The sequence below is a fragment of the Aquarana catesbeiana genome, linkage group LG08 (genome assembly GCF_042186555.1).
Source record: "Aquarana catesbeiana isolate 2022-GZ linkage group LG08, ASM4218655v1, whole genome shotgun sequence".
Lineage (NCBI taxonomy): Eukaryota > Metazoa > Chordata > Amphibia > Anura > Ranidae > Aquarana > Aquarana catesbeiana.
Window position 1 is genome coordinate 22494795 of NC_133331.1, and position 12977 is coordinate 22507771.

The 12977-nt window shown below is 43.6% G+C and overlaps 1 pseudogene; it reads left to right on the plus strand.

The window, feature by feature from the left end:
- Positions 1 to 980: 980 nt before the first annotated feature.
- Positions 981 to 1925, plus strand: LOC141105236 (olfactory receptor 10AG1-like; annotated as a pseudogene).
- Positions 1926 to 12977: the final 11052 nt, after the last annotated feature.

The following is a 12977-nucleotide window of genomic DNA, read 5'->3' on the forward strand; positions in this document are numbered from 1 at the left end:
ATACACACGGTCACACAAATGTTGTCGAAAATTCCGAACGTCAAGAACGCGGTGATGTACAACACGTACGACGAGCTGAGAAAAATTAAGTTCAATAGCCAGTGCGGCTCTTCTGCTTGATTCCGAGCATGCATAGACTTTTGTGCGTCGGACTTATGTACACATGCTCAGAAATTTCCGACAACAAGTTTTGTTCTCTGAAAATTTGAGAACATGTTCTCAAACATTTGTTGGCGGAAATTCCAACCACAAATGTTCTATGGAGCATACACACGGTCGGACTTTCCGACAACAAGCTCACATCCAACATTTGTTGTCGGAAAATCCTATCGTGTGTAGAGGGCATTCGTTTGAAAGTTCCTTTCCTGAGTAGTTTTAAAGTTCCCTTTAAGAACCAAAACATTCAGGTCTCCCATAGTGTGGTTTGGTTGTCAGAAAAGATGTCCCACAGATGTGCTGATGATGTGGGACATCATTTCTGACAACGAGACCACACTATGGGAGACCTGAATGTTTTGGTTCTTAAAGGGAACTTTAAAACTACTCAGAAAAGGAAAACTTTTGAACTAAGAACAGAGATAATGGTCTAAATGTAGACCTTAGATTCCTAAATCACTATTCAACATTTTTATGACTACTCTATGTGACCTCAAACAATTCCCCCCTCCAATTCCATTGCCCTCTCCCTGCCTTATCACACCAGCTATCCAGTCTTAATTACTATTGCTCATGTACGTTTGTTACTCGTTCGTTTTTATTAACGCTCTGCTAAAACTTTGTGCATTAGTACTGCTTGAACCTTGAAGAAGGGGGCACACCATGAAAGCTTGTCCTGAAAAGTTCTTTGTTAGTGTAAATAAAAAAAATATACAGACAGTATTGAATTGTTTCTGCAGCAAGTGCTTAAATACGGCTACGATCATCTCAAATATATCCCAAAAATTATTAATTATATTTCCTTTCTTTCTCATGCAGGGAAGATGAAGGAATGCTTGAACAGTACAAAAAAATGTGTTCTACATTACAGCATTTTCCATCTCTGAAACTGGACAATGTTTCCTTTTCACTGCAATGCTATTGATGTATCTGACGACTATCCTTAGAAACATGACCATTGCTGTATTGGTGTGTCTGGTTCCCCAGCTCCATACTCCAATGTATTTCTTCTTGAGTAATCTTGCTATTAGTGATGTTATATATGTTTCAGCTACTCTTCCAAAACTTCTCTCCATACTCCTAACGTGTGACTATTGGATGTCTTTCAACCTTTGTATGACCCAGTTGTGCTTCTTCTCATTGTCAGTTGCTTCTGATGTTTTCTACTGACCTCCATGTCCTATGACCGATATGTGGCAATCTGTAAGTCGTTACAATATCCCTTACTCATGAATAAAAATGTATGCATCTCATTGGCTCTTTCCACTTGGCTTATATCTGTGACTGCTGCAGCAATCAATGTGTTATCTGCATCTCTGTTGTCCTTTTGTCTCACACAAAAGGTTAACCATTTCTTTTGTGATTCAAAAGAACTGTATGCAATAACCTCTAGTGATGCTACAAGCAGATACATACTTATGTTATGTGAGGATGTACTGTTGGCATCTTTTCCTTTTTTGCTTATTATGACCTCCTATGTTTTCATCATCTCCACCATACTAAAAATCCATTCCTCAGAGGGACGAGTGAAAGCTTATTCCAGTTGTACCTCCCACCTCACTACAGTAATATTATTCTATGGTCCAATGACTATATTGTATGGCAAACCAGAATCTGAAGGTTCTAAGGAACTGGACAAGTTGCTGACCTTGCTTTTTACGGCGGTGGTTCCAATGCTCAACCCATTTGTCTACACTTTGAGGAACAAAGATATTTTGAATGCTATAAGAAATATAAAAAAGAAGAGGAACCTGATTTTCATTAAATGATACTATAACTAATTCTTTTGTATTACTTTATTTTATTTTATTTTTATTTTATTATAATATTTTTAGATTATTCAGAGCCAGAATGTTTTGAAAAAAGTTTGGGAAGGTGTTGGAAACCCTCTTCAGGGATTTTGATACCTACTGTCTTGATAGCATCATGTGGCATCTCCAGCTCTGTCGGCCATACATTTTTGCCATTTTCACTTCAGTCCAAAAGATTCAGATTCTGACACAACCACCTGTATTTCTGTATTTGAGAACAGAAACTGACATTTAACAGACTAGATAACATTGTTCCACAAATTAAATCAAATAAACTTCAGCACAATCACCTAATCTCTCCCAAAAAATGTGTATGTGTGTCTGCGTTGCTGCTAACACTGTTATGTGTTCTCTCTCCTTGGAGGATTATTAGCTATATTTGTGCAGTGCAGGTAATTCAGACGTGTACTGCTCCTCACCTTTCAATCAAAATCATGATAGAACAACCAAAATAATGTCCAAATGTGATCAACTAAAAATTCCAGGTGTGCTGGCAATAAAATAAAATGAACAAAAAACATTTCCACTTCATATATATATATATATATATATATATATATATATATATATATATATATATATATAATATACACCTTGTACAAAAGTGAAAAACAGTCCAACATAAATGAATAAAGTCCTCCTCATTATCTTCCATGCTTTATTGCATGGATAGATCCAAATTTCATATATGTAATTCGCACATGCTCCACCACCTTCCACCATATGCTTTTTCCTTCTCATTTTGACCTATGTATAAACTAGGTCAAATCAGGCCTTACCCTTAAGGGGGCTATGCACCACCATGGCTCAGCTCCCCTTTTATACCCTGGCACTGTTGGGTCCTCTTGTGCTCCAAAATTTCCTCCAGGGATATGGCGGAGAAGGATCTGGGGGTTCTGGTCAGAGGCTCTAGGCTTTGTGAGGCCTTAGGCAAACCTTAGAAATGAGGCCCCACTCATGCCCATAATGGGAAAAATAACTATGAATTTACAGTTCCTAGAATTTTCTCTAACCAGTTCTTCTTTAATCAAATATATATACCACATATATATTATATTACAAATATATATATATATATATATATATATATATATATATATATATATATATATATATATATATTACACACACACAAATATAGATAACATTTGTGCAGCTGCAACTAGCAATATGTTTAAGGTATAACAAAAGTCAAAAAACATATTTCTCCATTTACATGAATGTCAGGTTAATATAACCCAGCGCAGAGTTCCCCCTTACATCAGAGTGTGCAGGATTCCCCCTTAAAGTGCAAGGGGAAATTTGATGTAAGGAGGAATGTTGCATACTTTGGTGTAAGGGGGAACACTGATGTAAGGGAGGGGGGGGGGCTCTGGTGACGAGGTCACCTTATATCAGAGTCCACTACATTCCCCTTTATATCAGAGTTCCCATTTATGTCATTGCCCACAGAGTTCCAACTTGCATTTCAAATGGAAACTCTAATGTGGGGGGGGGGGTTCTCTGGTCACCATAGAGCACCTTCCGCAGAATGAATGCACTAAGGTAAGGTGGGGGGGTTACTGATATAAGGGGTAACCGTTATATCAGTGCCCCTTTACCTTACTGTATTCACTGCCCCTTACATTAGTGACCCCCCCTCAGACTGGCCTTGCTACGCTGTCACTGACCACCACTCAGGTGCACCGTGCAGGGCTCAGTCAGATGGTCCTCTCTGGGCTCTAGCTTGGTGGCTCTTGTTTCATCCTATATTAGGCTACGAGACTGTGCAGCCATAATACAAGAGATGACCAGAGGCTACAGACATGAAACAAGAGATGGTCAGGGACTGAAAACATACTACAGGAGATGGTCAGAGACTGCAGACATGATACAGGAGATGGTCAGAGAGTGTGCGGACATGGTACAAAAGATGGTCAGAGACTGCAGACATACAGTATCTAGCAAAAGTGAGTACACCCCTCACATTTTTGTAAATATTTTATTATATCTTTTCATGTGATAAGACTGAAGAAATGACACTTTGCTACAATGTAAAGTAGTGAGTGTACAGCTTGTATAACAGTGTAAATTTACTGTCCCCTCAAAATAACTCAACACACAGCCATAAATGTCTAAACCCCTGGCAACAAAAGTGAGTACACCCCTAAGTGGAAATGCCAAAATTGGGCCCAATTAGCCATTTTCCCTCCCCGGTGTCATGTGACTCATTAGTGTTACAAGGTCTCAGGTGTGATTGGGGAGTAGGTGTGTTAAATTTGGTGCTACCGCTCTCACTCTCTCATACTGGTCACTGGGAGTTCAACATGGCACCTCAACTTTGGTTGTTTTGTTCGCAGCAAATTCGAAAGCCGTGGAACCCCGCTAAAGTCTATGGGACAATAACATGAAAAACCAAAAGTGATCATTTTAAATGGTTATATGCAAGTTATTGTCATAAAAAGGGGACCCGGGTCCTGCCCGAGGGTACATGTATCAATGCAAAAAAAAGTTTTAAAAATGTCAGTTTTTTCGGGAGCAGTGATTTTATTAATGCTTAAAGTGAAACAATGAAAATGAAATATTCTTTTAAATATTGTGCCTGAGGGTGTCTATAATATGCCTGTAAAGTGGCGCATTTTTCCCATGTTTAGAACAGTCCCACAGCAAAATGACATTTTTAAAGGAAAAAAAAGTAATTTAAAACTGCTCGCGGCTGTAATGAATTGTCAGGTCTCGACAATATAGATAAAACTCATTGAAAAAAAATGGCATGGGTCCCCCCAGTCCATTACCAGGCCCTTTGGGTCTGGTATGAATATTAAGGGACACCCCGAACTTAAATGTAAAAAAAAAAAAAATGCGTGGGGGTCCCGCCAAAATCCATACCAGGCCCTTCAGGTCTGGTATGGATTTTAAGAGAAGCCCTTTGCCAAAATTAAAAAAAAGGGCATAGGGGCCCCCCAAAATCCATACCAGACCCTTATCCGAGCACGCAACCTGGCAGGCTGCAGGAAAAGAGGGGGGGTGAGAGAGCACCCCCCTCCTGAACCATACCAGGCCACATGCCCTCAAAATGGGGGGTGCTTTGGAGTCACCCCATGTTGATGGGGACAAGGGCTTCATCCCCACAACCCTTGCCTGGTGGTTGTGGAGGTCTGCAGGCAGGGGGGCTTATTTTATATGAGGTCTCTACACATTTCGCAGGGTCTACTGTACAACCTGCTTCTTCAGGAGGGTGGGAGGTTACAGTGTGCAGATTGTCACCACTTGCTATAGAACAAACAATGAGCATAACATATCATGAAATCATAAAGAAAAGAAAAAAGAATATATAGTATAGAGCAGGGTCTCTAAACTTTTTAACCACTTAAGGACCACCCTACGCAGATATACTGCGGCAGGGTGGGCCTCCTGCGCAAAATTACGTACATGTACGTGATTTAGTGCACAGGGTCTGGGGCGCACAAGCCCGCCACTGGCGACACGTTCCGATTGGACACAGTGGGATGCAATGTCCGCCGGGCCCCGCCAATTGTAGACAGGAGAGGCAGAATGGCGGTCTACTTATGTAAGGCAGACCACTGTTCTGTCAGAGAGGAAGGTGGAGATCTTGTGTTTCTGCTAAGGAGGAACACGGATCTCTGTTTCCCTCCAGTTAAGCCATCCCCCACACAGTTAGTAATCCCTCCCTAGGAGCACACCGAACCCTTTGATTGCCCCTGATGTTAACCCCTTCCCTGCCAGTGTCATTAGCATAGAGCCAAAGCATTTTTTTTAGCACTGATCACTGTATTGGTGCCACTGGTCCCCAAAAAGTGTCACTTAGTGTCCAATTTGTCCGCTGCAATGTTGTAGTACCACTAAAAATCAGTGATCGCCGCTGTTACTAGTAAAAAAATAGAAATAAAAAAAATTCCATAAATATATCCCATAGTTTGTAGACGCTATAACTTTTGCGCAAACCAATCAATATATGCTTATTGGGATTTTTTTTAATCAAAAATATGTAGCAGAATACATATTGGCCTAAATTGATGAATACATTTGATTTTTAAAAATTTTTTTGTTGGTTTTATAGCAGAAAGTAAAAAAATATTAATATTTAAACCTGACAGGGGTTCTTATTCCCCCCCCCCTTTTATCTAAAACTAAAGAAAACCATTTTAGATTTACTGCGGATGGGCAGCAGGTGCAGGCTGGACAACGTACCTGTACGCTGCGGCCTTTCATCCGGGTTCGTGGGCGCACGCCCCCTGCTGACCCGTCCTCTGATTGGACACAGCACGAGTTTGGCAGCCAAGGATTTCAGCTTAAACCTGCTGATCGGCAGTGTCCAATCACACGCAGAGTTCTGCGTTTACAAATACACAGACCTCTTGTGCACAAGAACAGCAATGTGGCTGTTTCCTCTCCCTGAAAAGCAGGGAGAAAAATCAGCCAGATCTGTTAGTAAAAGCAGCACACATTACACTTGTTAGGCACAAAGTTAACCCCTTAACTGCCCCTCGATGTTAACCCTTTCCCAGCCAGTGTTATTGGTACAGTGTCAGTATACAGTATTATATCTGATCACTGTATTAGTGACCCTTCCAGCCAACATCAATTAGCGCCAGATCGCCCAGCGCGCGATCAATGTCACACTAGTTGCTGATCTCTACCATTCTAGTATAGTGTCTCTAGCTGCATAAATTCTAGAATATTCAGAATACCATAGATTGTAGACACTATACCCTTCACACAAACCAAGTAAAATACACTTATTGGGTTTATTTTTTACCAAAGTCATGTAGCAGAATATATTTTGGCATAAATTTATGAAGAAATTAGATTTTATTGATTATATTAAAGCGTAACTCCACTTTTGTTGAGAAAAAAAACACAACCCCCCCCCCCCAACTTTGTTGCAGATTCTTATCTTTTGCTATTTTGAAGCATTCCCTGTGTGTTTGTCTGTATCCATGTGGGAAACTGAGCCTAATGGGAGTGATTTTATAATTATCAATCAGCTGTGCACCTACAGGTCTCTAATGAGGAAAGCTGCAGGGTCTGCATCCTTTAGATGTGATTTCCTATTGGGAGTATCTCGCCAAAAATGACATTCTGTAAATGCAATATGGCCACCTGGAATGTTGCAGGGGATGACAGAAATTTGTCTTGGTGCAGACTTCTGGGAAAAATCAGTGAGCCAATCAAGCTCAAGGAAACTATGTTTATGGGGGGGCGTTCTGTACACATTCCAGGGGGCCATATTGCATTTTCAGAAAATTACCATGGCTGCAGATTGAGAAGGAAAGGTCATTTTTAATAACATTTAATTACAATATGACTTGTCCCGCATTTGTATATGCTATATAATTTTTTCTTTATTTGCCATTTTTTTCCCCCACGTAAGTGGAGTTACCCTTTAAGTATTAACCGCTTAACCCCTTGCCGACCACCCGCCATCATTATACTGCGGCGCGTTGACACGTTTCCGCAAGCCATCAAAGCTATACGCTGGCTCCTTTAAGCGGGACAGCAGGCGCGCGCGCCCGCTGCACTCGGGGGGGTGCCGATGCTCGTGGCCAACAGTCACGATGACTGCCAGCCATGAGCGATTGTGGGCGCAAGAGGCAGAACAGGGACGTGTGTTTGTAAACACACAAATCCAATGTTGGCTGGTGAAGTTTTAGGATGGGGGGTGCCAGACCCCGGCCTTCCTTTTTAACCCCTCCCACTTGGTGACAATGCGCGTGGTTTCAGTGAAATAGTGGATGTGGCTCTAAGGTGGTGTGGTTAGCGTCTGAGATGAACGAGGGATGGAGGGAAAGGGAGGGAGAGATGGAGGTACAGCAGGCCCAGATCCTACACAAGAATAGAAATATGTGTATTCTAGAAAGTTTAACAATCAGCAGATAAAAGATATTCCAAACACCTGGTGTTAGCACTTCAATCATCCCGACACCATGGTTGTTATAGTGTTAGGATGATTGAACAAGGAAAGTCTGGGAACTGACCCCTAACATAAAACACCTCCATCCCTAATATCAGAAAAAAGCAAATGAAAGTCACCCACGGGACTTTAAATGAGGTGTAAATGGTGATCAAAGGGTAGACAAATATAAAGGTACAAGTATTTATTGAATACAGCAGCATAATCCATAATAGGGTATAGGCATGGGTGAAAAAGGTTCATAAAACAGCAACATTGCATAATAATCCTAAAACATAGCCATGAATAAATAGTAATACATATAATACAGGTATGCATAGTACATCTCTAACCCGACGCGTTTCGCGAGCTTTCCTCGCTTCATCAGGGGCTGATGTGCATAGCTGCTGTCTGTAAATACAGATAAAGTAATTAGAGTAGCGGTTATGAAGGGATACAGCAAGAAGCCAGAACCGGTCATCCCATACTTACTAGTAAAACCAAGGCTACAAACACATAACCCAAGCACAGGTCGGCGGAGAGCATCTCCCCCGGGAGCTGAAGGGGCCGAGGAACCAACCAGAGGACCGGGGCCAGGCGTAGGGGGGGGCAGCATGGCAGAGTGAAGAGAAGAGAAAAAGGCGTGAACCCAGATTGTTCCCAAATGTACTGCAGGGCAGCTCTCTGTATGGAATGTAAACATGTGGTAATATATAGTTAAAAAGTAAATAAGTATGAAATGTATATCGTGACATGAAATACAAGATATGTTGATAGACAAGATCTAAAGTAGTGACATTGGTATTGTCATAGAGATATACATATGTACTGCTTGCATGATATGCATAAGGTGTCCCGCAGAGCAGAGGGAAAAAGGAGGGTACAAGGTAGAAGAGTGAATGAAAGAGGGAAGAGAGTGGAGGGGGAGGAGGGGAAAGCAGGGGGAGGTGAGGTGGATGATGATAGGAAAAGACAACAGGAGAAGAAAGAAGAAAGAAAAAAGAAGGGAAGAACAGGGCCAGGGGAGAGAGAAAGAGAAAGTGAAAGGGGGGGGGGGGGGAAAGATGAAACAAAGTGACCTGTGCTTGGGTTATGTGTTTGTAGCCTTGGTTTTACTAGTAAGTATGGGATGACCGGTTCTGGCTTCTTGCTGTATCCCTTCATAACCGCTACTCTAATTACTTTATCTGTATTTACAGACAGCAGCTATGCACATCAGCCCCTGATGAAGCGAGGAAAGCTCGCGAAACGCGTCGGGTTAGAGATGTACTATGCATACCTGTATTATATGTATTACTATTTATTCATGGCTATGTTTTAGGATTATTATGCAATGTTGCTGTTTTATGAACCTTTTTCACCCATGCCTATACCCTATTATGGATTATGCTGCTGTATTCAATAAATACTTGTACCTTTATATTTGTCTACCCTTTGATCACCATTTACACCTCATTTAAAGTCCCGTGGGCGACTTTCATTTGCTTTTTTTTAGGATGATTGAAGTGCATTATTTCTATTATTACATTGTAATATAAAAGGAAATCATTCAACTTACCATAATGCAGAATCTGTGGGAGCCCTGAGCATGTCACTAGCCACGTTGCTTGCCACCAGATGTCATTGGGTGTCCCCAGTGGAGTCCGTCCTTACATCAAGTGCCCCCAGCGGAGTCCCTCCTTATATGCAGCCTGTGTCACATCAAATGCAGCCTGTGTCACATCAAATGGAGCTCGTGTCCCATAAAATGCAGCCTGTGTCCCACAAAATGTAGCCAGCCTGTGTCACATCAAATGCAGCCAGTCTGTGTCCCTGTGTCCAGCCTGTGTCATATCAAATACAGCCAGCCTGTGTCACATGAAATGCAGCCAGCCTGTGTCCCTGCATCCAGCCTGTGTCACATCAAATGCAGCCAACCTGTGTCCAGCCTATGTCACATGAAATGCAGCCAGCCTGTGTCCCTACGTCCAGCCTGTGTCACATCAAATGCAGCCAGCCTGTGTCCCTACGTCCAGCCTGTGTCACATCAAATGCAGCCAACCTGTGTCCAGCCTATGTCACATGAAATGCAGCCAGCCTGTGTCACATGAAATGCAGCCAGCCTGTGTCCAGCCTGTGTCACATCAAATGCAGCCAGCCTGTGTCACATCAAATACAGCCAGCCTGTGTCACATCAAATGCAGCCAGCCTGTGTCCCATGAAATGCAGCCAGCCTGTGTCCCTGTGTCCAGCCTGTGTCCCATGAAATGCAGCCAGCCTGTGTCCCATGAAATGCAGCCAGCCTGTGTCCCTGTGTCCAGCCTGTGTACTTACCTTGCTGTAGTGTCCTCTCCTGCGATGTCTCCTTCCACTGGCAGCGGTGATTCCACTCCCCATACTTCCTGTTTCCTCTCTCCCGGGCGCAATGGGAGAGAGAAAACAGGAAGTGACATCAAACTCGGATGTCAATCAAACCCCCTGGCCATAGTATTAGATACTACAAGCTTCGGGTGGAAGCTACTCGGCGCTTCGGAAAGCGCAGCAAGGCGGGATAAAACCCAGCAAAAGAAGCACCGCATAGACGTGGCGCTCCCCATAAATGCACTGTGTCCGGCATCGCACTGTGTCCGGCGTCTGAACACAGTGCACTTAAGGACCTTTTTTTGTATTTTTTTTTTAAAGGGGCAGTTTAAAAAATGTATTTATTTATTTTTTGTGACTGCCTGGAGGGGGGGGGGGCAGTGCCCATGCGCCCCCTATGGACGGGCTGCCACTGCACATATGCCTGTTCTGAGAGGAGATGCAGATTGTGAGTTCCTAATAGCTAAGAACCATGATCTGTCATCTCCTATAGTCAGTCCCCTCCCCCTACAGTTAGAACACACAGTCAGGGAACACAGTTAACCCCTTGATCGCCCCCCAGTGTTAACCCCTTCCCTGCCAGTGACATTTATACAGTAATCAATGCATTTTTACAGCACTGATCGCTGTATAATTGTCAATCGTCCCAAAAATGTGTCAAAAGTATCCAAGGTGTCCGCCATAATGTCACAGTCAGGATAAAAATCGCAGGTCGCCACCATTACTAGTAAAAAAATAAGAATAAAAATGCCATAAATCTATCCCCTATTTTGTAGACGCTATAACTTTTGCGCAAACCAATCAATATACGCTTATTGCGATTTTTATTACCAAAAATATGTAGAAGAATACGTATCAGCCTAAACTGAGAAAAAAATGTGCTTTTTTAAAAAAAAAAATGGGGATATTTATTATAGCAAAAAGTACAAAATATTGTGTTTTTTTTCAAAATTGTCGCTCTCTTTTTTGTTTATAGCACAAAAATAAAAACTGCAGAGATGATCAAATACCACCAAAAGAAAGTTCTATTTGTGGGGAAAAAAAGGACGTCAATTGTGTTTGGGTACAACGTCGCACGACCTCGCAAATGTCAGTTAACCACTTGCCGACCGCCTCACGCATATATACGTGAGCAGAGCGGCACGGGCAGGCAAAATCACGTACCTGGTACGTGATTGCCTTCCCGCGGGCGGGGGGTCCGATCGGACCCCCCCCCGGTGCCAGCTGCGGTCGGCATTTGGCTGGGAGAGTTGAGAGACGAGGGGGAGGCCATCCGATCATGGCCCCCCCCTCGCGATCGCTCCCAGCCAATGAGAAACATCCCCTGCCTCTGTATAGTACACAGAGGCAGAGGATGTGATGTCATCTCTCCTCGGCTCGGGAGTTTCCGTTCCAGCGCCGAGGGGAGATGACATGTAAGTAAGTGCACAACACTACACCTCACAGTAGAACATGCCAGGCACACTAAACACCCCCGATCCCCCCCGATCGCCCCCCGATCCCCCCCCAATCACCCCCCCCCTGTCACAAACTGACACCAAGCAGGTTTTTTTGTTTTGTTTTGTTTTTTTCCTGATTACTGCATAGTGTCAGTTTGTGACAGTTAGCAGTGGTAGGACAGTGAGTGTTAGCCCCCTTTAGGTCTAGGGTACCCCCCTAACCCCCCCTAATAAAGTTTTAACCCCTTGATCACCCCCTGTCACCAGTGTCACTAAGCGATCATTTTTCTGATCGCTGTATTAGTGTCGCTGGTGACGCTAGTTAGGAACGTAAATATTTAGGTTCGCTGTCAGCGTTTTATAGCGACAGGGACCCCCATATACTACCTAATAAATGTTTTAACCCCTTGATTGCCCCCTAGTTAACCCTTTCACCACTGATCACTGTATAACTGTTACGGGTGACGCTGGTTAGTTCGTTTATTTTTTATAGTGTCAGGGCACCCGCCGTTTATTACCGAATAAAGGTTTAGCCCCCTGATCGCCCGGCGGTGATATGCGTCGCCCCAGGCAGCGTCAGATTAGCGCCAGTACCACAAACACCCACGCACGCACCGTACACCTCCCTTAGTGGTATAGTATCTGAACGCATCAATATCTGATCCGATCAGATCTATACTAGCGTCCCCAGCAGTTTAGGGTTCCCAAAAACGCAGTGTTAGCGGGATCAGCCCAGATACCTGCTAGCACCTGCGTTTTGTCTCTCCGCCCAGCCCACCCAAGTGCAGTATCGATCGATCACTGTCACTTACAAAACACTAAACGCATAACTGCAGCGTTCGCAGAGTCAGGCCTGATCCCTGCGATCGCTAACAGTTTTTTTGGTAGCATTTTGGTGAACTGGCAAGCACCAGCCCCAGGCAGCGTCAGATTAGCGCCAGTACCGCTAACACCCACGCACGCACCGTACACCTCCCTTAGTGGTATAGTATCTGATCGGATCAATATCTGATCCGATCAGATCTATACTAGCGTCCCCAGCAGTTTAGGGTTCCCAAAAACGCAGTGTTAGTGGGATCAGCCCAGATACCTGCTAGCACCTGCGTTTTGCCCCTCCGCCCAGCCCAGCCCAGCCCACCCAAGTGCAGTATCGATCGATCACTGTCACTTTTTTTTGTAGCGTTTTGGTGAACTGGCAAGCGCCAGTGGCCTAGTACACCCCGGTCGTAGTCAAACCCGCACTGCAGTAACACTTGGTGACGTGGCGAGTCCCATAAGTGCAGTTCAAGCTGGTGAGGTGGCAAGCACAAGTAGTGTCCCGCTGCCACCAAAAAGACA